Below are 24,098 nucleotides of genomic sequence, written 5' to 3'. Positions count from 1 at the left end.
GTAGAGATAATTAGTGCATGGCAGCAGAGTCAAAAGCAAGAGAGAGAGTGCTCACAGTTGCATTGAGAGAGGGATGATGTGATGCAGGATCCTCACCAGGGTGTTCGCTGCTGACCTCATCGCCGCAGGCACAGTCAGCATCCTCACCAGCCAGCGCGATGACACACTCCTCAAAGTGAGTGAGGGGCCTAAGGTGGGCCACTCCGCCCCCAGTCTGGGACCTCTCCCTGCTGTTGTGAGTCAGCTTCTCCTGCATGAAAACAGATGGAGAGAGTGCGAGCAGGATGCCTAGCATTGCGTGGAATGTTTGTGTGGTGAGTGGAGCCATGGACAAGATGAGGACGTGAGCTGCAGAGGATATAAGCCTGATGGAGATGTGAGGGTGTGTGTGAGAGTTAGTGGTGTTGTCCCTTGAGGTGTGAGATCCCTGTGGAAGTGTGATGGGTTTGAGAGTGTGTGAGTTGAGAGTGATGAGATGGTTGACTTACCCTGGCGGAACAGATGACAGCAATCATCCTCTTCCTGCACTGAATGGTTGGCCTCCTCTGTGTTCTGGTGGCACTGACCACTGCTGCCATCTCCTCCCAGGCCTTATTGGTGACTCTGTGATGTCCTGTGGCCAGGCGGGGGTAGACGGCATTATAGCAGCCTTCCGCTGCATTCAGCAGGCACCCCAGAGAGGGGTCACTAAATTTGGGGGCTGCCACCTTCCTGGTTTTTGGGGCTGTCTGGAGCAGTCCTGGTCTGAAGACATGAAGTAGTCATGCGCTCTAGTGCGCATTTTAAATATGGAGCGAAGAAGCGCTGAGGTCATGGTGTGGCTGGAAAATCTGAGCCAATCTGCCAGCGAACTGGCGCATTCCCTGTGAATGCATAATTAATGAGGAGGGACACACCAGGAATGGGACAATACAGCGTGAAAAGCTGCCATTGTGGACAGTGGGTAAAACAACCTTTTTCCTGCCCAATACCTCACAGTGCAAATCTGGGATGAGTCCACCCTTATATTCTGGTTGATGGTACCTAAAAAAATTAATCAGATAAAAGTGTGAAGGTATCAATCCTAACAACGGGTATGGTGGTGAGAATAAATAACTAAATTAAATCATACTTACGCTTCTTTAAGTTGAGCTGCTGATAAAGTATAACTCTAGAGTTCTGTGCAACACAACATGTTATCTTGATTATGGAGGGACACAGCAGAGTGAATTCACTATTTCTTCAGTACTTGAATCCTACAAAGTGGGTGGTGTATTTTTATACTTCTTCATGGTAAATAATTTCAAGAGGAAGTTAACATCCCATAAGTTTTAGGGAGGAGATCAAGTAGCGTTTCTAACAGGAAATCCTCCATATCCCAATCAGAAAATGTGAGCAAAAGTTGTAGTTCCTTATGTTACTCAAATTCTAAATTGGTTTTTGTCCAGGACCCTACCAGAGGTCTCTTAATAATAAATAAATTAAGATTCAAAAATATTGGTACATTCAAACAAAGCATTGCAGAAATTGTAGAGGCCTGCAGACTAAACTGGCCCATTCCGTCTCGCTGAAGGATAAGAGATTCAAGTGGGCTAAATTTAATAGTGTTGAAAGCAGGCATAAAGATCGTGATGCAGGATTAACCTACGCCTGATATTTTTGATGAAGGCAGTAGGTCAAATTCATATTGCTTGCTAATGAACACAACTGCAACATGCAGCCATCATTAACCATGCTGTTGAATGGCTATACATCACAGAAAAATGCCCAAAATTGTGTAAGGTGAGCACCACTTAAAGCTTCACTGCAATACTTAAAGTCAGTTAGTACCTTATAAGGGGGAGGTGGCATTGTGGCTGAGCAGGTGGTGAAAGTCATTGTGGAACTCATTTGACCAAGAAAATACTCAATAATGGCACCACATGGGAGAGAGTGGGCTCCAAAATATTCCAACAATGCACTAAAGAGCTTGGTTTGAGAAGGCAAAAAGGACAAGAGATGTGTTTTATGCATCAGGGGCCAGGAAGCCCTCCAGCCAAACCCTCAGAAGGATCAGGTAGCCATTGTGGTCAATAATAGGAGTCAAGGTCCGAGGTACTGGATGCAATGTCACACAAGGTTCAATGGTCTCACACAAGTGGACAAGATCAATGAATGCCACATCCCACCAACTTCAAATGCCATGTCTCACCAACTACACCACTAGCCTCTGGCACTGCTCAATGCAGCACACCCCGATCACTCAACTTACCAACAAACTCTATCAATCTGGACTCATACCTCACAATCATAACTTCAACTTACCCTCAAACACTGAGCACTGTTACAAGCTGCACACCCAAATCTCACAGCTTACACAGACTGCCAGCTATTCAACCATGACAGCCACATCACCCAAATACATTGCGCCAGACTCACTGAAACACTTCCCTCTCTCTTCCAGGACAAGATGGCAATAACCACAGGCAGCAGATACTAAACGGCGGGGACAGGTGCAGCTAAATGTCTTTATACCCTACGGAGGAGATGGTTCTGGCCATTATTGGAGCAGCCATTGCTGAAGTCGTGGACAGTAGGACTGAAATAATAGAACTTAATGGTATACTCATACCAAATCCACTTCTCACATCCCACTTCCCTCTTATACCACAATCTCTTCTGATTTACAAGCTGCAGATGGCGTAAGCATGCACCACTTACCTTTCCCCCTCAACGCAACCCTATCTTTGTGTCTTTCTCCTTTCAGATATATCCTAAGAACTGCAACCTGACCAAGCAATGATGGCACAGCAAGTGGAAAAGCAACAAGATACTACTGTCGAAGAAACACATTCACTCAATTTCACATTCACAGTCACCAGCTCAGATACTGGCACTGCATGTAATTTAGAGGATAGAGTAGAGGCAGAACATGCACATGGTAAGACACTGGATATGAGTGGTCTGCACCAATAGTGGGCAAAAGGCTGTGTAAGAGCACCCCATCTGTCACTCCACCTGCTGCTGTCTTGCAAGAGTGAATTAAATGTGCCCAGTTCACTTTGAAAAGAGAGCATCAGCAACCTCCCTAACACAATGATGGATAGCAACCTGTGAGATGTTGCAAATATTTCAGCAATGGTTACTTTCACAGGCAATGTGATCCTCATTCTGCTCTGAGGTGCTGTTGTAGGTGGTGGATTTCAGTGAAGCCATCATTAGTGAGTCTGACATACTTCCTCACCGAGGTCCAGATAGAATTACTCCTTGAACACACTGGCCAGATATGTTTGCCTACTAAGTGCCCTTTCACCCCCTCCTCCTCCCCTTCCAGCAGTTTGTTATGCTCTGTGTCACCTCTGCTCTTCTGCATTCCAAAGGGAATGCTTACTAATGTCTGAGTGCAACCAGTTTGCACAAAAGCCTTGAAGTCAGGACCACATCCTTCAACACCTGCCACATCTATGAGTGTAGATTTTAGCTATTTTAAGAACATATACAATCACAGCAACATCTATCAGCAACCAACCTGAAAGCAGTTGAAGATCCCTTTACATAGCAAAGGTAGGCATTCTTCCTGCTGCTGAATGCATGTTCAGTTCTGTTTGATTATGAAAGGGTATTAGCTGGAGCACTGAGCTCTAAAATAGCAGTGCTGGCATCAAATCAAGATTGCATTAACTTTTTTTCTTATGCATTCATGGGGTGTGGGCATTGCTGGCAATTACTGCCCACCCCTAGGAGAAGCTGGCACTTAGCCATCATATTCAACCACTACAGTCTGTGTGCTGAAAGTAGGGAGTTCCAGGATTTTAACTCTGCGACAGTGAACGAACGAGGATATATTTTCAAGTCAGGATGGTGTGAGACTTAGAGGGGAACTTGAAAGCGATAGTGTACCAATGGATCTCCTGCCCTTGTCCTTCTAGATGGCAGAGGTTGTGGGTTTGGAAGGTGCTTTTGATGAAGAAGCTTTGTAAGTTGTTGCAGTGCATCTTGTAAATGGTGCACACCAAGGAACTCACCAAGGCTCCTTCTACAGCACCTTCCAAACCCATAGTCATTTCCATCCAGAAGGAAAAGGGCAGCAGATACATGGGAGCACTACCACCTGGAAGTTCCCACCTTGACTTGGAAATATATCGCTGTTCCTTCACCATCTCTAGGACAAAATCCTGGAACTCCCTCCCTAACAGCACTGTGGGTGTACCTACACCACATGGACTGCAGCAGTTCAAGGAGGCATCTCACCACCACCTTCTCAAGGGCAGATAGGGATGGGCAATAAATGCTGGCCTAGCCAGCGATGCCCAAATCCCATGAATGAATAAAAAAATGGTAAAATGGTGTGCTGGTGGAGGGAATAAATGTTTATCATGGTGGATGGGATCCTAATCAAGCTGCCTGCTTCGTCCTGGATAGTGTTGTGTCCCTTGGATGTTATTGGAGCTGGACTCATCCAGGCAAGTCGATAATATTTCATCACATTGAATACCCAGTGCTCTTGTAATCACAATATTTGTGTGGCTGGTCCAGTTAAATTTCTGGTCAATGATGACCTCCAGAATGCTAATGGTGGAGGGTTCAGTGACAGTAATGCCACTGAATGTCAAGGAAGGTCATTCAGCTTTCTTTGTTGGCAATGGTCATTACCTAGCACTTGTGTGGCATGCATGTGATTTTCCACTTATTAGCTCAAGCCTGAATCTTGTCTAGGTCTTGCAGCATGCAGGCAAAGACTGGTTTGTTATTTGAGTAGTTGCTAATGGGATTAAGCATTGTGCAATCATCAGCCAACATCCCACTTCTAGATTTATGGTGGAGGGAAGGTAATTGATAAAGCAGCTCAAGATGGTTGGTCCAAGGAAACTGACCTGAGGAACTCCAGCAGTGATATCCTGGGGCTGAGACAATTGGCCTCTAACAGCCACAACATTTTCATTTGTGGTAGGTATGGCTCCAACTAATGGGAGAGTTTTCTTCCGATTCCCATTGACTTCAATTTTACAAAGGTTCCTTGATGCCACACTCAGTCAAATGTTGCCTTAATGTCAAGACCAGCCACTCTCAGCATACAAAGGAGAATTCAGGTCCTTTCTCTATGTTTGAACCAAAGTTGCAATGAGGTCTGGAGCCGAGTGGTCCTGGTGTAATCCAAACTAACCATTGATGAGCAGGTTATTGGTGAGAAAGTGATGCTTGATAGCACTGCCAGTCACTTTTCTGATGATTGGGAATAGACTGATGAGGTGGTAATTGACTGGATTGGGTTTATTTTGCTATATGTGAATTGGGAACATCTGGACAATGTTCCATATTATTGAGTAGATGCTGGTTTTGGAGCTGCACTGGAACAGCTTGGCCAGAGGCACAGTTAGTTTCTGAGCACAAGTCTTCAGCACTATAGCCAGGATGTTGTCAGTGCCTATAGACTTTGTTGTATCCACTGCCTTCAGCCATTTCTTGATAGTACATGGTCAAGTTGACCGAAGACTGACACCTGTAATAGTGGGCATCTCAGGAGGAGGCTGAGATGGACCATCCACTTGATGCCTCCGGCTGAAGATGGTTGAAAACCTTTTGTCTCATCCTCTCACAGGCTAGGCCCTGCCATCAATGAAGATTGGGAATGCTCATAGAACATCCTCCCATTAGTTGTTCAGTTGTTCACCAACATTCACAAGTAGATGTGGCAGGGCTGCAGGGCTTTGAACAGATCCATTGGTTGTGGGATCGTTTGGTTCTGTGTCATGTTGCTTTCACTGTTAAGCATGCATGGTCTCCTTTGTATTACCTTCACCAGGTTGGCATCTCATTTTCAGGTACTTTATTCTACCTGCCCTGCACACTTTCGGCAGATGCTTTCACTAGTGTGGTGTCTGACACAAATTGCACCAGAAGTATGCACATGTGCCATGAATATTAGTTGGAACCTCTAAGGTCACTTATGGCATCCAATTAAAGATCTGAATTTTGCACCAAGAGTTCAAATAAAAATATTCTTGCACATATCCACAAACTATAGCCCAAAATTTCTGCAGGCCTCCCAACAGACTCCCGACAAAAGACTGCATGGGGCGTGGTGAAAGGCCCAAGATTTGCGGCAAATATATCAGATCTTCCCCTGTTCCTCCTGTTTTTCCAGGGCCTTCTTTAGCTGACAAACTGTGTCAGGGTGTTGTGCCAAGGAGGATACATTCTGACTTGGAAGTTTCATGGTCCCACATTGTGATGCCCAACAGCCAAGAGAAGAAATAGGACTTAGGAGCAAGAGCAGGCCTTTCCGCCCTTCAGCCATTCAATAAGATCATGGCTGATCTCGTTGTGGTCTCAACTCCACTTTATTGTCTGCCCCCTATAACCCTTGTCTCCCTTGTCTAATGTGAGGAACAATGTATAGCTTTAAGTTTAATTTATATTTTATATTTGGATGTTAAGAAAAGTGAAGCCTGGTTTTAGTTTCATTTGGAAGTTTTTGTGAGCTGGGTGCTGGGAAATCTGGGGCACTGTTTGTACATATGCATTTTTAATGAGGTTTTACAACTCTTGAAGTAAAGAGGTGGGATTAGTAGGTTAATAAAGTTTAAAAGAAAACAAAGTAGAAAAAACAGTGCTGATGCCAATTCACAGTGTAAGAGACACACAGAGACAGGGAAACACAGAAAGGTGGTCAGTTACTGTGTCTATACCAGAGAGTGCAGGCAGAAGGTCTAATCTCTCTAATAGGAAATCTTGCAAGCCTTCTGAGAAATTGAGTTTAGGGAACTCATGTGTTTGTTCTTAAATTGAAGTAATAGTGCGCAGGATTTTCAAGTCATCGGGCAGGCGCAGCAGGCGGGCCCAGGAACGGCTGGGAAACAATCCACCACCTGCAATTGGCCCCCAACCACAATTTCATGCTGGTTGCCCAATTAACAGGCAGCCAGCGTGAAAGGCACACTGAGAACCTCAGTGCTGCCAGGGTGGGGGTGAGAGGAGTGCAAGTGCCAAAGTCTGCGCATGTGTGGGGGGGTCGCGCACTGAAAGCTCCCTAAAGATAGGGAGCTGCCTCAGGGGGCTGAACACTTTTAAAATCAAAAATAAAGATTTATAAAATCTGAAAAAAAATGTCCCGACATGGGGCTCACTCACAATAACATAAACTGAATAAAAATTCTGCTCAAAAATTTATATTTATTTTTTATTTAATTGTGAAAACCTGATCCCGCCTGTGGGTGAGGTCTCCTAAAAAATCAAAAGGCCACCTTGCCAATTCGCCTGCCCGCCAACCATAAGGTTGGACAGGCAGTGAAAAATCACTTTTAATTAATGGATTCACAGCCTTAATAGGCCCCTTAATTGTCAGTGGTCGCGCTACCGACTCTTGCGTGCGCCCACTGACCGAAATATCGCACGAGTGCGCGATGACATTGGGACACTCGCCTGATGTCATTGCACGCTATTTTACGCCCAATCAGGTTGGGCACGCGCCCACCCGCAGGGTGTAAAATCCTGCCCAGTGAGTTTAGATTAACGTTTTGCTGTGCCTCAGGGAGAGGCACCAGCTGAAGAAAAGCGTCTAGTTAATGCTCAGAACTCCGTCAGAAGAAAACTGTTTGAAACTGAGCTCACCCAATCAAGAAATCTTGGTGTTGAGACAATGGCAGATCTTCACTGAGGTTTTGAGTCTGTAAGGATTGCTGGAATAAAAGGAAGAGAGCATTTGAACAATTCTCTGATATTTGTATTGAAATTTTTCCAATCTTTTTGTCCAGTGTAATATAGTTCTTTTTTTTCTTGTTTAATGAACCTTTTATTTGTTGTGTTAACAGTATACTGGCAGATTCTTGCGAATGTACTCAGTAACTAATCTCCACGGTTTCTTAAAAAAAAGTACAGTTAGGATCTACCTAACCAGGTTTCACTCTGGGATCTGACTTGCCCAGTATTAACATCGGTTGGGATCAAAACACTTATCAAAAATCTGTCTCACTCAACCTTGAATAAATTCAATAATCCAGCCTCCACTGCTTTCTGGGGAAAATAATTTTTGTAGCCTTTTGTGGCTTTTAACAAAAATAAAGTACACTGCAAACACTTTGTATACAGAGAGCAAGAAGGCAGTGTAGCCTTGTTCATGGAGAGAATGGATCCCACTTGGGGTTCCAGGCCTAGGTCGGACCTCTGAAGAACATCCACTATTGGACTGAACAACTTACTGAGATACTGGGTAGAAAGAAAGAACATTTGTGCCAGTGCACAGCCGCACAAAGGGTAGCCTCCTAGCACCAAACCTGACCTTGTTGCTATACAGGGCACCCAAGATTCAGTCCCAGTGGCACGGGCACTTGTTTGTAATATGATAAATAGTTGACCTCCACCTGACACCACATCCTCAGGTGAGGTCACTAGATGACAAATCCCATCACTTATCCTGGGATATTGACCCTATGGGTTTTCAGCTCCTACTTGTTTAAAGCTCACTGCCATAAATCAAAATAGGAAAGTGAGATCAAAAGGGACAGGCAAAAGCAAAGAAAGAAATGTTTGAATTTATACAGAACTTAAATTCACTGGATGAAATGTTTTTGTGATGTGATCGATTTGGCAAATGCAACTGGCATTTTGCATCAGCAACAATAGCCTTTTTTGTTTTGTATTTGAAAGTGTGCCATCACTCTACTAGTAAAAGTCAGAAAAATCAATGTGCATATGCAACATCTGTTTGAGATGCCCGCTGCAAGATTGCTTTGCCCACCGTGCCTGATTGCCATGGCTACCCACCCCGCCCCCTCAACCAATGATAATTTCCCACTGGCCACCGCTTCCTTCCCAACCTGATTGCGTCACTTCCCCGTCACCACTTTCTCTCTCCTCACAAAGCTATTGGTGGTGCAACAGATCAATCTTCAATGCCATTTCATTGGCAACCTGCCTCTTTGTGTCTACAGCTTGCTGGCTCGGTGGTAATAAGGCCCAAATTCATTACTGTGTTCTCCTTGGGCCTCGCCATTCAGGCCCAGGGATTCAACATGCCCAAATTCTAAGCCAAAGTATGGAACAAGAAATAGCATCAGACCACCAAACCACTCTTTCCACAGACAATGGTCGGGATTTTCCATGCCAACCAGCGTTGGGCATGTTCAGTGGCGTGAACGGACAATGCGGCGCGATCGGTCTCACGATGGTATGAAACCAGTTTGCGATTGTCCGCTCAGCCCGCCTATGGCAGGCCGCGTTTCCCGCCATCAGACGTTGGGAACCACATTGTAATACATCAGCACATCAGTATTAGGCCAGCCCACCAGACTCATCCCCGCCGCTGGTTCATCCGCCCGCACCGGCAGGAAAGCACGCCGAAGTGTTTCACAACAGCACATAAGCAACGTGCACCAGGCGGGCTGCACTTCACTCAGGACTTCAAAGTTTGTTTGCCTACCTTGCTTTTGTCAGCACTCGCAGTCATCAACGCCAGGCTTCACAGACAGCATCACATCGCTTTTAAGGGGGCTCACAGGTAGGTCTCTACCTACCAGATCAGCCATAGGTGTGTGGTTTTTCAATGGCTGCGGGGCAGGGTCTTGCTTGGGGAAGGGGGAGAAGTGGCCTCAGGCAAAGGAAGTGGCTGCAGGGCGAGGGCTGTACTGGGGAAGGTGGGTATCCCAGGGTGTGCGTGAGGGCACATGTTGATCTATGCAAGTGGCCTCAAGATGGTGAGGGCTGAGGAGGCAGTTGCTAGGGGATATGAGGCCAGGTGGACATATGAGGGTATTTGTGTGAGAATGGGTGGTGATGTTCCTTGAGCTGGCAGTGAGTGAGATGCCAGTGAATGTGTGATGGGCTTGAGTGTGTGAGTTTAGAGTGATGAGATGGCTGCAATACCCTGGCTGAACAGATGAGATCATTTGTCCTCTATCTGCATTGGATGGCCAATCTCTTCTGTGCAGCATTGGCACTGACGACCGCTGCCACCACCTGCCATGCTGGATTGGTGATGACGCTGCCCGTCCTGTAACCAGCGTGGGAGTAGAGGGCATCATGGCAGGCCTCCACAGCATCCAAATGGCATTCCAGTGACACATCATTAAACCTGGGGGCTGCAGTGCTTTTGCCTTTTGGCAGCAGCTTTCCTGCAGTCGTCATGAGCCGTAAGCACTGAGAAGTGTGCACATGGCTGGGCTTTAAATGTGGCACCCAACGTGATGAAGCAGCGAGGTGATGGCGTGGCAGGAGAATGGGAGCCCACCCGCCATGTAAACGGCTGTTTCCCGGGAGTGCATAATTAATGCGGCGGGTTTGGGGCAATACGGCGTGAAAACCCGCCATCGCCAACGTCGTTTTACCCGCCTGCCATCACACAGTGCAAATCAGGACGATTCCGCCCTATACCACTTACCATACGATGAATTGTATCCCATTTAATTACTCTTAATTGATGAAAATTCTCTCTAATCTCCGAGGGTAACCAAGCAATTTCCTCAAACCAAGATCTCGAAACAGGTAATGGCGTTAAAATTTCAAACTGATTTCACTAGAAACTGCCTAGTCTGTTTGTACCAGGGTTTACAACTGTTTTGACTGTCTGAGAGCACTCAGCCTCATTAAACTATTCAAATTACATTTCATACTGGGTTTCTATTCACAAAAGGCAATTGCACAATATTGTGTTTCACTTCTTAGATTTCCCCTGAGGAGTTTTGCCATCTGCTTTTCATAAAGCTCAGTAAATAGAAAACCTTAGCGCAGGGTCTTCTAAGAATGCTGCTGTCAGTATGTATAACTATCACTAATGGAACACATCTCCAAGCGATTATCAGGCCATCATTATAAATTTAAACAGAAGACCATGCCTACACAATCATTAGAGCGACTGAACAAAGAATAGTTAAATTAGTAACTACATTTAATGAGTCTAAGCAATTGTTTCATAGGAAGGTAATAACATAAGAAATAGGCCCAGGAGTGGGCCATTAGGCTCCTTGAGCTCTACCATTCAATAAGATCATAGCTGATCTGATTGTGGCCTTAACCCCACTTTCCTGCCCCTGAGAAACCTTGGCTCCCTTACTGATGAAAATCTGTCAAACTCAGCCTTGAATATATTCAATGGCTCAGCCACCACTGCTTGCTCTAAGTGGAAGAGAAATCCAAAGACTAAAACCCTCTGAGAGAAAAAAATTCCCCTCATCTCCATCTTAAATGGGAGACCCTTATTTTTAAGCTGTGCCATCTAGTTATTCCCCCATGAGGGGAAACACCCTCTCAGCATCTTCCTGCCGAAGTGAGCAATCACATATTTTCCCACATTATACTCCATTTACCAAATTGTTGCCCACTCACTTAACCTATCTATATCGCCTTGCAGACTCTTTGTATCCTCCTCACAACTTGCTTCCCAACCTATTTTTATATCATCAGCAAATGTGGTACCTTCATCCAAGTCATGAATATTGATCTTAAATTTATTTTTAATGGCTTGTGCTAAATCACTTTAATACATTTTCAAAGAAATTTGGTGATGTCAAACTGCTGCAATTTAAAGAAGCATTATAAATGGGCTCACCGACTGAATATTACAGGGGACAGCCAGCTTGCCACCTGGAAGCAAAGTCAGCATGGATCTGACCTGCTCCATGCCAGCCCACCCTGCAGCTATAACATGCTGCAGGGGAGCAAAACAAGGGCCGAATGGGCAGCTCAGTGAAGTACTTTAATTAGTTTTTAATAGGCCTTTGACAGTTTGGCAGGTGCACAGCCGACTCCGCTGTGCACCCGCTGAACTGAGGACCAGAATGACGCACGGTGACATGGGGACGCACGCCCAATGTCACCGCGCATCATTTTACGTGTCGGCGAGCAGGCCCCGGCCGCTGACAGGAAAGTGCTGCCCGTGTTTTTGTTAGCTCGGGCAGGCGAAGAGCCCAGGCAGCCATCGCATTTTTCATGAAATCTCATCCACAGGCGGGATGAGGTTTCATGAAGGATTTATTAATTAAATAAAAAATTTTGAAAAAATTCATCAACATGTCCCAGCTCATGTGACACTGTGACATAAGGAGACATGTTTTAAAGTTTTTTTTCTTTATTTAAATTTTAAAACCTTAAACTGATCTCCGTGCCTCAGGGAGACATTTGCGCTCTTTCGCGCGCATGCACTTCCAAGCGCGCGTCACGCTGGGCGGGCTTTAATTGGCCCACCCACGTAAAATGGCGGCGCGACCCCGATCGGGGGCGCCAATCGGGTTCGTGCCCGCCCTCACACAATACCCCCCAATGGGGGGAAATTTCTGCCCCACCTTTTTTGGGCTATATTAGAATATTGAACTGGATTTCACAGGGCGCCAATGTCCCACACATGATTCTGACAGTGTCCGGCAGCAATTTAACACCGACAGCAGTGCAAATTGCTTTAAGGCAAGACTTCTGCCCTTTCTCGAGGTGGAGTTCCACCTTAGAAAACTGCCAGCCAATCGGATTGCACAGCAGTTTTGTAGTCCCAGCAGTGCCAGCCAGGACTGGCGGCTACTGCTGGGACTACAAGCAGTCCCCGATGCTGAGCAGCCCAGACTAACAGGCAAGTCTGGGGTCGGAGGTCTTGGCGAGGGGTGGGTGTGATTAGGGAGGTTGGGTCCAAAGAGGCCAGGGGGAAGGGTTGGTGGGGGGGTGGTGATCTTGTGTGGGGGGCTTCCAATGGGCCCAGGGTACCCACAAAGGAGGTGCCTCCTTGCTCGAAATCAGGCTGAGCAGCTAAAACTGCCAGAACTCCCACATGGCGTGGGCACCTCCCCCGCCCCCCACCCCCCCCACCCCACCCCCGCCCCTGCCGAGGGTAAAATATGGCGGGGGTGGGGTGAGGGCCCTTAAATGGCCACTTAAAGGCCTCAATGGGCCCAAAAGCAGGTGGGCCACCTGACACCTCCCCCACCCACCATAAGATTTCTAACAGGCTGCGGAAGGTGAACGTGTGGTGGGAAGGCCACCCGCTGGATTTTTCATGCCCCCACCTTAAACCCACCAGTGGTGGAGCTTAAAATTCCACCCATTCTTTTAGACCTTCTTTTAAAATATACCAAGTCAAGACATATAAAAATCAAAAGAAACTCCACCCTGTGCTCCTAGTAGACATCAAGGGCACATATCATGAAAATGCACACCTCAAGCCCATGGCAATCTGTTCATTAAAATCAGCTGGCATGAGCAATTCTATGATACCTGCTCAGAGCAGAGGTTTTACATCATTATTGTGCTTATTTAAAAACATGATTTCAAAGGGAAGCTTTATTGTTGTGCATCTAATGGAAAAAGCATGGGAGTGGCACTAAGTGCATTGCTCTTGCAGAGAGCTGGCACGGACAAGACAGATTGAATGGCCTCCTTCTGTGCTGTAACCATTTTATGATCCAATTGGCTAAATAATGGGGTGGGGTGGGAGAGTGGGGTGGCAGATGGAACTCCACCACCCCCGGAAACCACATCTGTGGCTGCCTCCATGCTGAGCAGCCCTGCAGCTGTAAAGGGCTGTGGGGTTCATTAACCAGGGCTGAGTGGGACTTCCGCCCTCTGAAGCTGCCAGCCAAGCCAAATGACCAGTAGCTCCATCAGTCCCAGCAGTACCAGGAAAGTGTCAGTGGCTACTGCCGGGACTGCAGGTGAGGATGGGAGCCCAAGGCCTAGGATCCCAGGAGAAGGTAAGTCCAGAGTCTTGGGCCAGAAGGGTTTGGGATTGTTAGGGACAGGGGCAGTGGTGGAGAGGGGGGTGGTGAGGATGGGTTTAGGAGAGGGAGAAGGTTGAGATAAAATGGAGGTTCAGTCTAAGGCATGTCTGCTGCATGATCGCCAAAGGCCAGCCCCCGAAGAGCAACCCCACCCCTCCTCCACCCTTCAACCATTTCAGGTTAAAAAACGGGCTTCCCACTCCTGCCCTGCTGCCCACGCCAAACATATTATGGCGTGGGTAGCAAATTATTAGGGTCAATTGGCTTGATAACAAGTCTAATTGACCCTTAATTGGTCATTTTAATATGGCGGGTGAGCTGCCGATTTTGGCGCCTGCCCTGTATTATGGGGATGAGCTCGGGTTGAGTGGGCAGGTGATGTGATGGAAGTCCACCCCATTTTATGTGCCAGGACACATAAATTCAGCCCTATGATTGTCAGCTCAACAGCTTATAATGTGAAAGCAACTTGGTGACAAGAAATTCTTTGTGTAACTGTTGAGCCTTTATAATACACACCAATAACACAGAATAAAATTCCTCCTTTTTGTAGTTTTAGCGAAGTTAACAATTTCCTTGTTTTGTACCCATGCTGAGGTAAATGAAGTAGAAATAAGGAAGTTCATCCCATTTTAAGTGTCTTAAGCCTTCTTTATTCATCTCTTGACTTGTTCAACCATTTGAAAATCCAGGTTGAATAGAAATTTCTCTCAATATATTTTAAACCCATGTGTATACAAACAGAGGCTGAATCACTGGGTATCTGCCAAATGGAAGATCAGCTATGAGACCAAGGTTATGGGATATAACACCAAGATTATGGGGGGACACCTAATTAATAGGCAGAGAGAAAAATCAATAGGGAGCTCCACTGTACATCCAAGGCTATCAACCCATGACAACTATTCACAGTTTCAAGTTGGCTGAAGGAATCAGCTCCATTCAATTCACTTACTTTGCCACAACAGAGTGAAAAGTAAACATTAAACACATCGGGGGCTAAACTGGGCTGCGTAGTGCCATTTTCTAGGTGCTACATTTGAAAATGGCATCCAAGATGAGCGTGCACATCTACGATGGGCAGTGCACCAGACGCACTCTTGGTAAAGGGGTTAGCATGTGTGCACCTAATGGCCAGAACAGAGCATGCAGCTCATGACTTCAATCAGTGTGAAATGCTGATTTCATACCAGCACTGCTATTTTCAAACTCCACACTCCAACCAATGCCTTCAACTGCTTCTTCCCACTGCCTCCTGAGCATATGTATTGAGGGCCTCCTGCCACCACCCACCCCTTCTTTGTGCCACTTGCACCAAGACTGCCAGTACATTGTCAGAAAACTTTGGTACTGTCTCTCACACCTGTTCAGGCACTCCACAAAGTATCACAGCCTAGAATCACTTTTAAAATGGAATGGTCCCTGCTGATGCATGCAGCCAATCAACAGCAATTAAAACAGCAGGCAGCACTAATTCAACACCTCTTTGTCCTTTTGTCTGTGACAACTTTTGGTTATCTCCACCTATCACTGGCCCCTCTATCCAGCTCTACTTGTCCCGCCCTCCCCCCCCCACCCCTTAAACCAGCTTATATTTCATCTCTCTTCTATTTTTACTTAGTTCTGTTGAAGGGTCATTCGGACTCAAAACATTAACTGTGCTCCTCTCTGCAGATGCTGCCAGACCTGCTTTTTCCAGGTATTTTTGTTATTGTTTTGGATTTCCAGCATCCGCAGTTTTTTGCTTTTATCTTAGCACTAATTCAATGTTCTGCCTGCAACCCAATGAATGAGTGTGGGTTAATCACATGCCACGATCCCATGCCCATTTTCGGGATGAGCCAGTTTAACTCCTATATGCTTTTTAAAGGAAAGTTTAAAAGTTAATTAGATTTTTTAAAGGAAAAAAACAAGTTGTGACTTTAGTGATGTTTAAACACATTGCTAGGGCTCTGGGTGTCATGGCTGCTAAATGCCCAGTGACGTAAGCTAATGGCTGTTAATAGAAGCTAGAATGTTCCTCTAAAAACAAATTATGCTTTGTCCAGAATCACCTGCAGCTACCATTAATAATTTAAATTCTCATATTTGTTTCCCATTTGACCTCCTCCTGAGTTTATTCTGTAGTTTGGAAAATCCTGAAATCTCACACAGTTAGCCTAAACTAGATTCTCATTATCACCTTTTTGTATTAATCAATCAGCAACAATACTTGGAAGTAGTCGTTTGGTAGTAGAGAACTTGAGTATTGCTGAAAAAAGAGACACACTGTTAAAGCTTTTTGTCTTGTACTCATCAGGACAGTTCTCAAGAATACCAATAGCAAAGGGAAAAACAATTTAAACTGCATGAGACGAGGGTGCTGATTGGTTGGCCAGTTGACTCTGATTGGTAGAGGTGCTGCCATGGTGAATGCACCAGGGAACAGTTAACTGCCAAACTTATGTTCAAATTCAAACCAGGCAGATTGACTCTGGTTCGTCAAGGCACTGCCATGGGGAATGAACCAGGGAATTGCTGTCCCCCAAGCTTTTGTTTAGTTGAAAAAGGCGCAATGTGTGAACATGCTTATTCTGTCTACAAAGGACAGGGCCCTGTGTGTGAACATTTGTAGCTTCAAGCATGTGTAAGTGAGCCACACTGCGAGCCTGCCTGATAACATTAAATTGGTTTTCAATGTAATTCTCAGCACAATCAGGATTGTTTAGCAAGTGTTGTCAAATTGCAGAATCACACCTAATGTTGGGCACTATGTTTTGAGTTTTGCAAGCACGAGGGTTGGGTACGGTTTGTACTTTGGCTGTTGCAAACAGCTGAAGGGACATGCGGTTCGATATGATCCACCAGTCATTGGAACATACGGCCTACATACCTGGCATCATGCTGGCACTGAAATTCACTTACCACAATATTTGTTTGTGTGATAGGCAGAACATCTATTTAGCTTGACAGTAGCATCCTGTTAGCGGAGAATACCTCTTGTGTTGCTACTACATAGGAACAGCGTGAAATGGTTCACCTGTTGCTCAAGTTTTTGAGGCACCTTACCCTTGTGTAGTCTGAAGTAGATTGGGCACTTTTCAGGACTGAAAGTAGCAGCCTTAGGCCCATTCACGAGTTTGCATGATATACAGTGAGCAAAGATCGGATCAGGGTAGCCATTATCACGCAGGATGGGTTTGTTGCATCCTATTTCAGCATCAAACTTGCCCAGTGAGCAAATGGCTTAGGCCCTATTCACAAGATTACCGATAAGACCAATCTTGTAGCGCGTGAAACATTAGAAATCCCAATGCATCTACACACATAGTCAGCAAATTCACCTTTGAAATTGAGCAATCAAACGAGCTCCCTTGCCTTGACATGCTGTTTGAGAAATCTGCCAATGAGTTCTCTACTCATCCTACTGTAAGCCCACCTTTACAGGTCACTATACATCATATATGTTCACTGAGAAGGCCACTTCCCGCCAACACAAACAGGAAAATTTTCCCCCCACTCTACTACCAAAGCCAAAAGGAGCCGGATACAGTGCCACACACCCACCCATCCCTCTAAAACTGATTGATTTTGTATAATACTAACAACAGCTCACTGATTTCACGTTCTGAATACACCCTCGTTCCAAATTAGAGCTGAATCTGAAACAATAAACACTGTTACATTGGGATCATCTTAAAATTATGAACAAAAAAAGAGGGACAAGTAAAACCCAGTAACACAAAACCAGTTCAAGTTGTGCTACATCAAAATATAACCATAATCTTATTGTATTTTAATTAGATAAATGCTTCATACACAGATGTAAGAATCTCCATGGATTTGCACAGGCTAGGATCCCAGCTGTAACTCATGTTTTCAAAACCCACAAGCAAGTCAGTACATGCATCATAAGAGCAGGCTAAAAAAAATTTCCTAATACAAATTTTTAAAACCTTAGTTTCATAAAAACTACAACAACTACTGCAATTAGTCAAGATCTGATAGACTTTAGACTAGTGAAAGTAAGGAGCTCCAATATCTTCTATGGAGAAAGGGGGTACTGTAAATACTGCCAAAGGCTGGACACTGGTCATTCAGATCCTTGCATTTTTCAAATGTACTCAAAAAATTACAAAGGGAATTATGTGTTGATATTGAATTGTTAAAAAATCAAGATTCTTAACTGAAATATTAGAGTTTATGTAAATATATCACTGGTTTACTTAGCATACTTGGTGCATGACTTGCATAGTTACAGGGTTCAAAGCATAGTGATTATGTTACTGGACTAGGAATTCAGGGACTCAGAATAATACTCCAGAGGCAAGACTTTAACTTAAATTCATTAGATTACATAAACCTAGAATAAAAAGCTATTTCAGTGATCTTGTCCCTTAAACTACTGAATTGTTGTTTATAACACATCTGGTTCACAAACGTCCTTTAGGGAAGCAAATCTGCTGACCTTACCCATTCTGGCCTATATGTGACTCCAGACGCAAAGCAATGTAGCTGACTCTTAACTGTCTTCTGAAATAGCTTAGTAATCTACTCAGTGGCATTCAAGGATACCCAAAATCAATTCTCAAGGGTACAAAGGGATGGACAAGAAATGCTGGCCTTGCCAGTGATGCCCACATCCCATGAATGAATAAGAGATAAAATCCCCGGATCTGGTTCCAACCATCATTATAAGATCATCCTGGGTGCAAGGACATTGACCTGCCTTCAACATAAAATACACCTCAAGGTGCTTCACAGAAGGTGGATGTAAAACAGATGCTAAACCAAAGGAGAAGTTAGGAGGGACAATGAGAAGCTTGGTCAAAGGTTTGGGTTCTGAGAGATTTAAAAATGTGGACGGGGATTTCAAACCTGATGTGTTGGAATTACAGGAAATCTCCCCGATTTAGAGATCCAAGGGATCAGGAAGAATGAAGAGTTGAAGGAAATTAGTATAAGTAAGAAGGTTGGATTGGGGAAATTAATGGGACTGAAAGTTGATAAGTCCCCAGGACCTAATATTCTGCATCTGTTGAAAGAGGTTGCTATACGGATAGTGGATGCATTAGTGATCAATTTTGAAAATCTATAGATTCTGGAATGGTTCCTGATGATTAGAAGGTAGCAAATGTCACCCCACTATTTAAGAAGGGAGGAAGAGTGAAAACAGGGAACTACAGACCTGTTAGCCTTACATCAGCAGTAGGAAAAATGCAAGAATCTATTATAAAGGATATGATAAATGGATATTTGGATAATCATGATCTGATTGAGCATAGTCAGCATTGATTTGCGAATGGGAAATCATGTTTGACAAACTTGAGTTTTTTTGAGAATGTTACTAACAAAATTGTTAAAGGAGAGTCAATGGATGTAGTATACTTGGATTTTCAGAAGGCTTTTGATAAAGTGCCCACAGGAGGTTTATTAGCAAAATAAAAGCACATGGGATAGGAGGTAATATACTGGCATGGATTAAGGGTTGGCTAACAGGCATAAAACAGAGAGTAGGAATAAACGGGTCATTGTCGCGTTGGCAGGCTGTGACTAGTAGGGTACTGCAATACTTGGGCCCCAGCTGTTCACAATATATATCAATGATTTGGATGTGGGGACCAAATGTAATATTTCCAAGTTCACAGATGATACAAAGCTAGGTGGGAATGTGTGTTGTGAGGAAGTTGTAAAGCGGCTACAGTAGGATTCGGACAGACTTAGTGAGTGGGCAAGAACATGGCAGATGGAATATAATGTGGAAAAATGTGAGCTTATCCACTTTGGTAGAAAGACCAGATGTGCAGAGTATTTTCTAAATGGTAAGAGATTAGAAAGTGTAGATGTACAAAGGAACCTGGGTGTCCTTATTCATAAGTCACTGAAAGCTAACACGCAGGTCCAGCAATTAGGAAGGCTAATGGAATGTTAGCCTTTATCACAAGTGGATTTGAGTACAGGAGTGGTGAAGTCTTGCTTCAAGCTTGGTTAGGCCGCACCTGGAGTACTGTGTGCAGTTTTGGTCCCCTTACCTCAGAAAGGATATTATTGCCATAGAGGGAGTGCAACGAAGGTTCACCAGACTAGTTCTGGGGATGGCGGGATTGTCTTAGGAAAAGAGATTGGGGAAACTGGGCTTCTATTTTCTAGAGTTTCGAAGAATAAGAGGTGATCTCATTGAAACCTACAAAATACTCAACGAAATAGACAGATTAGATGCAGGTATGATGTTTCCCCTGGTTGGGGAGTCTAGGATCAGGGGAGACAATTTCAAGATAAGGGGGAAGCCACTTAGGACCGAGATGAGGAGAAATTTCTTTACTCAGAGTTTTGAATCTTCAGAATTCTCTACCCCAGAAGGCCATGGAATCTCAGTCATTGAGTATGTTTAAGGTAGAGATTGATAGATTTCTGATTAACAATGACGTAAAGTGTTATGGGGATATTATGGGTAAAAGGCATTGAAGTGCTTGATCAGCCATGATCATATTGAATGGCAGAGCAGGCTCGATGGGCTGAATGGCCTTCTCCTGTTCCTATAGAACAAGGAGCTGGTGTAAGTCAATGAAAAAAGAAGTGATGAACAAAAGGTCACAATGTGAGAAGAGTTTTGGATTTCTGGGTGTTTATGGATGATAGAGGACAACAAGGCAAGCATTGGAACAGTCAAATATAGAAGTAAACAAATGCAAATATAAGAGTTTGAGGTGCTAAGCTAGCGGTGAAAGTAGATGATGTTGCAGAGGCAGAAGGAGGGAGCTGCAACGGGGCTGTAAAATTCCAGCCACAGGGTGGAATCGTCCCAGATTTGCACTAAGTGTGGTAGCAGATGGGAAAAACGTTTTACACGCCAACCGCAATGGCGGCTTCTCATGCTATATCATTCCAATCCCGCTGCATTAATTATGCATTCCTGGGAAACACGCCGTTTCCATGGCGGACAGGCTCATTCACCCGCCACACCATCACCTTGCCGCTTCCTCACCCAGGGGCGCCATATTTAAAGTGCAGCCTTGTGCCCACCTCTCAGTGCTTCCAGCCCAGGGCTGCTGCATAGAAGACATAGCCCCAAAAGACAAGTAGACTGCAATCCCACCCTCCCGCCCTGGTTTAATGATGTGTCCCTCAAGTGCCTTTTGGACGCGGTGGAAGCCCGCCATGATATTTAAATAAGAAAAGAGTTAACAAAGTGAGCGTTGGTCCTATAGAAAGTGCATCTGCGGAATTAATAATGGAAAATAGGGGGATGGCAGATGAATTAAACAGGTATTTTGCTTCGGTCTTCACTACAGAGGGCACAAGTAATGTCCCGGAAATAATGGAAGGGAGGGAGGAAGTTGGAAAATTTACAATCACCAGGGAAGTGGTATTGAGCAAATTGTTGGGGCTGTGGGCCGACAAATCCCCAGGTCCAGATGGACTTCACCCCAAGGTCTTGAAAGAAGTGGCTAGTGAGGTCGTTGATGCATTGGTTTTAATTTTGCAGAATTCCCTAGATTCGGGGAAGGCTCCATTGGGTTGGAAAATAGCAAATGTAACTCCTTTGTTCAAAAAGAGAGGGAGAGAGAAAGCAGGAAACTACAGTCCAGTTAGCCTAACATCTGTCATAGCGAAAATGTTAGAAGCTATTATTAAAGATGTTACAGCAGAGCACTTAGAAAAATTCAACGCAATCAGGCAGAATCAACATTGTTTTGTAAAAGGGAAATCATGTTTAATTAATTTATTGGAGTTCTTTGAAGGAGTCACATGTGCTGTGGATAAAGGGGAACCAGTGGATGTACTGTACTTAGATTTCCAGAAGGCATTTGCTAAGGTGCCATATAAAGGTTATTGCAGAAAATAAAAGTTCATAGTATAAGGGGTAATATTTTGGCACGGATAGAAGATTGGCTAGCTAATAGGAAGCAGAGAGTTGGCATAAATGGCTCATTTTCTGGTTGGCAGGATGTGACGAGTGGTGTGCCACAGGGATCAGTGTTGGGGCCTCAACTTTTTACAATTTATATAAATGAGTTGGATGAAGGCTAAATTTGCTGATGACACAAAAGATAGGTAGGAAAGTAAGGAGGCTACAAAGTGACATAGATAGGTTAAATGAATGGGCAAAGACCTGGCAAAAGAAGTATAATGTGGGCAAATGTGAAATTGTTCATTTTGACAGGAAGAATAAAAAAAAACCTTATTATCTAAATGGTGAGAGATTGCAGAGCTCTGAGATTCAGAGGGATATGGGTATCCTAATGCATGAGTCACAAAAGGTACAGCAGGTAATTAGGAAAGCTAATAGACTGTTCTAATTTATTGTGAGGAGAATTAATTATAAAAGTAGGGAGGTTATGCTTCAGTTATACAGGGCATTGGTGAGACCACATCTGGAGTATTGTGTACAATACAGGTCTCCTTATTTAAAGAAGGATGTGAATGCATTAGAAGCAGGCTCATATCCTCTGTAGCTCGTGGCCTCATCCCATCCATGGCTCAGCTCACCACACAAGCATTCCGCGCAGTGTCATGTGTCCTGTTCACACTCTCTCCATCTGTTTTTATGCAGGAGAACCTGGCTCACAGCAGCAGGGAGAGGTCCCAGACCAGGGGTAGAGTGGCCCACGTTAGGCCCCTCACTCATTTTGAGGTGTGTACCATCGTGGATGTGGACCGTGCCCGCGGTGACAGTGAGGCCAGTGGCAAACACCCTTGAGGATCCTGCACCACATCATCCCTCTCAATGCAACTGAGTGCTCTCTCTCCTGCTTTTGACTCTGCTGCCATGCACTAATTATCTCTACATTGGTCCACAGGGAGCTCTGCCAAGCGCCAACACCCTCAGCCAGCCAGTTCCTCAATTCCATCCATCTTCACCTCCAGTCAAGAGGACACCTACTCCATTGAAGAACTAGAAATTTGCAGCCTGTAAGACCCGTCACAGCGCTTACCCACACCCTTCACCAACGCAGAGACACACATCTCAGTGGGACCTAGATCTAGAGCAGGCTCGGGTTCACAATCTGGTGGTTGCCGCACGGACACATGTCTGCTGCAAGAGGAGGCAGGTTTGGCCAAGCTCCCCAGCAGTCGCAGGACTGCTGGGGAAGAGGCATCTTTCAGGACCGAGTCAGAGGATGAGCCTCTGCATTTGGTCTTCCAACTTTCCCTGGAGAATCAGCAGAAGGCGGGGGAACATCACGCAGAGCTGTTGGGAGCCCTCAATAGAGTGACACACAAGTTGGAGGAGTGCGTCCTCCTGCTCTCTGATGAAGTGGTGCCCATATGTGCATGTATGGAGGTCTCCATGGAGAGGATAGCAGATGCCATGGAGACCCTGGCCCAGCAGAATGCAGAGATGTGCACAGATCTGCACTCCATTGAGGTAGCCATGGGTGAGTGCTGACACGAGAGGGAAAGGGGGCACCTCGATGTCCCTCCAGGTGCTCTTTCCCCTCAAAGAGTCAGGCCAGAGCCCTCGGGCACCCGAACGGAGGAGGACTGTCAGCTGGACACCCCTGGGCCATCCACCCAGGAATCTCAGAGGCTGTCCTCTCCCTCAGAGTCCCCTTTGCCTGTGACCCCCTCAATCACCGCAGAGGGAACAGCTGGCCCACAGGAGGACAGCCAAAGGAAACCGGGGCCCCCAAGGCCTCGGCTCTCTAGAGGACCCACACCAAAGCCATCAGAGTCAACAGGGCCAAACATTGCACAGGCTGTCTCCACCCCCGCTGTGAATGTCAGGGCAGCACCTAGAAGTTTAAGACGTTCAAAAGTTAAGAAATTTTGATGACAGTTGATTGCACCAGTGAACACATTTTGTTATTTTACAATCTGGAAATATATTCACTTTCACTGAATAATGTGTAATGGTGTCTTTCAGCTTCATTGACAGGCTGCGTGGGTCCTCCCCCCACTAGAGGTTCAGCTGCACACAGCCAGGCCACGAGTGATTCGGGAGGGGTGTGTGGTGTGGTGTGGGTGTCTCTGTGTCTGTGCCTGTGTGTTTCTCTCAGCGTCTTTCAGAGCCTTGTGCAAGCCTCTCCCACAGACGCAGATCCTTCCTCCATCACACTCATCTCAATGTCCTGAGCATTTTCAATGCTGCCTGCTGGGGTTCGCTTTCAGTTGTCCATCTGAGCTGAGCTGCATCTCTGCCCACCCACTGATCACCCTCCCATGGAGCACCTGATCTCGCCCACCACGACTCTCATTTCACTTTTGATTTAGCCAGCATGGTAGGGCTACAGTTTTTCTTTTGCTCCCCCATCATTTACCCTCCCCCAGTCACCCATTTCCTTACCCCCATCACTTGAAAATCCCACCCCCATCCACATTAGCCTCCCCAAAGCCCTCCTTCCCACCCCCAGGGTCCGTGCCTGCCTCCAAATCCCCACCAACCACCCTCGTTGTCCCTTCTACCGACACCGTTGAACTCTGACCCTCCCACCTCATCGCGTCACTCTGTCCTTGGTTATTCTC

The 24,098-nt window shown here is 45.4% G+C and overlaps 1 protein-coding gene across 1 annotated transcript in view; it reads right to left on the bottom strand.

Annotated features, from left to right (window-relative positions):
- The window catches only part of LOC144695688 (tumor necrosis factor alpha-induced protein 8), a 132,790-nt gene that overhangs the window by 56,169 nt on the left and 52,523 nt on the right, over positions 1 to 24,098 (bottom strand). The window contains exon 2 of the mRNA XM_078566652.1: positions 7,570 to 7,637. The gene's annotated coding sequence lies outside the window, so the exon portion shown is untranslated. The remainder of the gene's footprint in view (positions 1 to 7,569; positions 7,638 to 24,098) is intronic.

The sequence above is a fragment of the Cetorhinus maximus genome, chromosome 2 (genome assembly GCF_964194155.1).
Source record: "Cetorhinus maximus chromosome 2, sCetMax3.hap1.1, whole genome shotgun sequence".
NCBI lineage: Eukaryota > Metazoa > Chordata > Chondrichthyes > Lamniformes > Cetorhinidae > Cetorhinus > Cetorhinus maximus.
This window is presented reverse-complemented; position numbering and strand designations above follow the sequence as displayed.